Source organism: Myxine glutinosa, chromosome 1 (assembly GCF_964187855.1).
Source record: "Myxine glutinosa chromosome 1, kmMyxGlut1.1, whole genome shotgun sequence".
Lineage (NCBI taxonomy): Eukaryota > Metazoa > Chordata > Myxini > Myxiniformes > Myxinidae > Myxine > Myxine glutinosa.
Window position 1 is genome coordinate 61,751,337 of NC_136261.1, and position 5,124 is coordinate 61,756,460.

The window sequence follows — 5,124 nt, forward strand, 5'->3', positions numbered from 1 at the left end:
GCTGTTTTGAAGTATCACATTTTTTCCACAGGACAGGTTTCACATCGATCGGTGTAGCGTTTTCGGAGAAGGGTTTTTTATATATCTGCTTTCTAGCTAATATGGCTGCCAAACCACGTGACATATGACATCAAAAATGTACACTCTTGGAGATGTATGGGTAGGGGATCACGTTTGTGAAGTTTTGTGTTGATCGGATAAGGTTTGTTTTTCTATCCCATATGGCTGCCAAACCACGTGACCTACGACGTCATCATTTCCAAACTATATGCAACATTGGTGCTCGATGACACTTGGAAAATTTCGCATCGATAGGGTAAGTGATTTCAGAGATATAATTATTTAATATTTTCCTTCAATCCAATGTGGCTGCCAAACCATGTGATCTATGATGTCATAAATTTTATATTTCAATACAACTGGGTCAGAGATCATGTGCATGCAATTTTAGAATTATAGGATAAGGTATTCGATTAAAACATCTATGCCTGGTATACCAACCACTTCACTGATGATGTCATCATTATCATGCTTTTGTTCCCCATTGGGAGTACTTGACAATGTGCCAAGTTTAAATTTTGTCCATTCAGCGGTTTCCGAGAAATATATTTTGTTAATGATTTGCGTTTAATCCAAGATGGCTGCCATACCACGTGACCTATGACGTCACAATTATAAAATATTCTGCATGGGTGTCACTCCTACCCTGAAAGTTTGGGCTCAATTAGTCATGTGGTTGCTGAGAAAAACAAGGTTTAGCCCGTACGGACAGCACAACCCAAAAACATAATGCTCCGGCTACTTTCGGGGGCGGAGGCATAACAATATTGCAAGGCCATAAAACTGCTGCCAATGGGAGAGGACGAGTCTCAGTGCTTCAGGGACAATACATGAATAAATCTATATATATAAAACACAGTGTGTGTGTGTGTGTGTGTGTGTTTGTGTGTGTGTGTGTGTGTGTGTGTGTGTGTGTGTGTGTGTGTGTGTGTGTGTGTGTGTGTGTGTGTGTGTGATGTTACCGATAGACTCCTAAACGGAGAGGCTCACGTACTTGATATTTGGCACAGACATGGCCATTGAGCCTGGGAAGAACATGGCCGACCTAAAAAAAATTATGCATATTTTTACCTCAGCGCATTTCAGCAAGGAATATTATGCATGGAATCTGACCGGTGGCAGAGCAGCGCGCTGATTCGCTCAGAGCGATCACTGATGTTCCTTGCCGCCATTAACTCAGTTACGTGTTCGCACGTATTTCAGAGCGAAAAGCGATTGCGTTTTTTCACATTTCAGCGAGGAACATTGCCATTCACACCACATAGGTTTTTTTTTCCTTTCATCTTTAGATCCATATTTTATTTCATCGAGGAATATTATACACGGAATCTGAATCCGTGGCAGAGCAGCGTGCTGATTCGCTCATTCGCGCTCATTGATGACGATCACGTGATGACGTGATCACGAATGATGTTCGTGACGCGATCACGTGATGTTCCTTGCCGCCATAAACTCACAGCAAGTAGCATAGATTTTAGCATTTAGCATGATTTAGCATAGATAGTAGCATGTTTCACATAGATTTTTTTTCAGCGAGGAATATTATACACGGATTCTGACCGGTGGCAGAGCAGCGCGCTGATTCGCTCAGAGCGATCACGTGATGTTCCGAAGAAGCACAATCAATTGAGTGTGCCGCATGAGTCTGCGATAAGTGTTTAAAGTAAAGTAAAAAAAAAAAAAAATGTTAACGTGCCGCGTTGTTAGCCTATTCATGTATAGTTTGTGTTGTATTTAGCTGTGGCTGAGCTAAGATGTAGCTGAACTTCAGAGTCATTGACTCTGGTATCCTTTGACCTCTTAATCACCTTGCTCCATTGGGACAAATCCAAGTAATAAGCGCATCGGCAGGTAAATCCACCGGAGCGAGGTGAAACACCTCTCAGGTTGAAATAATGTGAGTTATTCCATCCCCGCCGCCAGTTGGCTTCACTTTTCACGGAGTATGAGCGTTCTATATATTTTCAATTCAGTGCGCCCGACTCGCTCATGTATGAAGGAGCTGGGGCTCCCACGTCGATCGGAAGAATGGACGCGACAAAAAGCTGGAATTCATCCGAGTTGCTTTAATCAAACCAAACACTCAGGCACTCTGAAAAGCCCGTTTATCGGGCAGCAATATATATACATATTATCCCGGAGCGTTTGCCCAGGAAAGGCGAGAGGGGGCGTGGCCCAGCGTCCTGGCTGCGGCCTGGCAAGTTGAGGGCGAGCCTGCCCGGGCATGCGGGCGTCCCGACCGAGGTCTGGCAAGTTGAGCGCGGGCCTGCCCGGGCGTCCTGGACGAGCCCGGCATGGTGATCGCTCCGCGTCCTTGATAGGTGCAAGGCGATTGTGAAAACCCAGCGGTAGCCGCTACACACGTCCCCCCAGAATCGACTTGCACCGGCAGGGTAAATTTGAGGGGGGTCCTGATGACCCGGCCGAAGCGAGCCCTGGCGGGTCGTGGGAGGGGGTCCGGTGTGGTGGTGGGCGGTCGAGTGGGGGGCACCGTGGACGGGGGGCGGCCTCGCCGCGGCGGAAGGGCCACCCGTGGTCGGTGGTCGACGTCCACGTGCGCCGGCTTGAGGCGGTCCACCGCAATCCGGTCCGACCTGCCGCCGATGTCGATGACGAACGACTTGTCGTCCCGTCGCAGCACCCGGAAGGGCCCGTCGTACGGCGGCCGGAGTGGCCCCCGATGTGCGTCGTGACGTACAAAAACATACTCCGCTGTGCGAAGTGCTGGGGGGATGTAGGACTGGGGGTCACCGTGGTGGGATGTTGGCACGGGGGCAAACCGTCGGGCGGCCTCCTGGAGGTCCGAGCGCTGGTGAGCTGCGGACCAGGGACTGGTAGCGTCGGGCACGAATTCGCCCGGGACGCGTAGCGCCTGGCCATAGACAAGCTCGGCGGTGGATGCCTGGAGGTCCTCCTTGGGGGCCGTGCGGAGGCCCAAAAGGACCCACGGCAGCCGGTCGGCCCAACCGCCATCTTGAAGGCCGGCCATGAGCGCGGCCTTCATGGAGCGGTGGAATCGCTCGCACAACCCGTTTGCTTGGGGGTGGTAGGCCGTAGTACGGTGGAGCTTGACCCCCAGGTTGCGGGCGACCGCGCCCCACAGCTCGGAGGTGAACTGTGGTCCGCGGTCTGACGAGATGTCCGCCGGTGCGCCGAAGCGGGCGACCCAGGTGGCGATGAAAGCCTGCGCCATGTCGGCGGTGGTGGTGGAGACGAGGGGAACGGCCTCCGGCCACCTGGTGGTCCTGTCCACCATGGTGAGCAGGTGTGTGAACCCCCGTGACGGGGGGAGGGGGCCCACCAGATCCACGTTGACGTGGTCGAAACCTCATTCGGGCACGGTGAAAGGTGCCAGCGGGGCCTGGGTGTGTCGGTGGACCTTGGCCCGTTGGCAGGCCGTGCAGGTGCTGGTCCAATCGCGGACGTCCCGACGAAGGCCGTGCCAGACGAATCGCGCCGACACCAGCTTCTGGGAAGCTTTCCGGCCCGGGTGGGAAAGGCCGTGGAGGGAGGCGAAGATGCGGCGTTGCCAGGTGACGGGCACGATGGGGCGAGGCTGGCCTTGGGAGACGTCGCAGAGCAGGACAGTGTCCGCGAAGGGGATGTCGGCCAGGCGGAGGCCCGTGTCCGCCGCCCGGAGGGCTTGCACCGTGGTGTCGGTGGTTTGGTCCGCCGCCATAAGCGCAAAGTCCACGCCCAGGTGGACCGCGTTCGCGCTGGCCCGGGAAAGACAGTCGGCCACGGCGTTGTTTTTGCCGGCGACGTGCCGGATGTCCGTGGTAAACTCCGACACGGCGGAGAGGTGGCGCTGTTGGCGGGCCGACCACGGCTCCGTGACCTTGGCCATGGCGTAAACCAACGGCTTGTGGTCGACGAACGCCGTGAAAGGTAGGCCCTCCAGGAGGTGGCGGAAATGGCGGACGGCCAGGTGTAGACCGAGGAGCTCCCGGTCAAACGTGCTGTATTTGAGCTCGTTCGGCCGGAGCTGCTGGCTGAAAAAAGCGAGTGGCTGCCAAACCCCGTTCACCCATTGCTCATGTACGGCGCCCACCGCGTAGTCGGACGCATCCGTGGTGAGGGCGATGGGAGCGTTGAGCACCGGGTGAGCGAGCAGTGTTGCGTTGGCGAGGGCCCGCTTTGAGCTTTGGAAGGCCGCATCCATTGCTGTGGACCAGGCGATGTCGTGCTTGGCAGGCTTGCCCCGGAGGGCTTCGTAGAGGGGCCGCATGAGTTGAGCCGCGCGGGGCACGAAGCGGTGATAAAAATTCACCATTCCCAGGAATTCCTGCAGGGCCTTTATGGTGCGGGGACGCGGGAACGTGGTGATGGCCTCGACCTTGGTTGGCAGCGGCACGGCCCCGTTCTTGGTGATGTGGTGGCCCAAAAAATCAACGGCCGTCGTGCCGAAGTGGCATTTGGCCGGGTTGACGATGAGGCCGTGCTCGCTGAGGCGCCCGAACAGTGTTCGGAGGTGGAGGAGGTGCTCGGCCCGGGACGTGCTGGCGACGAGGATGTCGTCCAGGTAAACGAAAAGGAACGGCAGGTCACGCAGCATGCCGTCCATCAAGCGCTGGAACGCCTGAGCCGCGTTCTTGAGACCAAATGGCATCCGCAAGAATTTGAATAAGCCGAATGGCGTGATGACTGCCGTTTTAGGGACGTCGGCCGCCTTGACAGGTACCTGGTGATATCCCCGTATGAGATCAATTTTCGAAAAAATGACCCGTCCCGCCAGACGGGCGGAGAAGTCTTGGATATGCGGGATCGGGTACCTGTCGGGGGTGGTAGCGTCATTGAGACGGCGGTAGTCGCCACATGGGTGCCATCCACCCCCCGGCTTTGGCACAATGTGCAGTGGCGAGGCCCACGCGCTATCGGAGCGCCGCACGATGCCGAGGTGCTCCAACGCGTCGAATTCGGCCTTTGCCACGGCGAGCTTGGCTGGGTTGAGGCGGCGGGCCCGTGGTTGGTATGTGGTGCTCGATCCCATGCCGTACTGCGACGGCCGAAAACGTCGGCCGCGTGAGGGCCGGGAACTCCGTGAGCAGGCGAGCAAACTCGTTC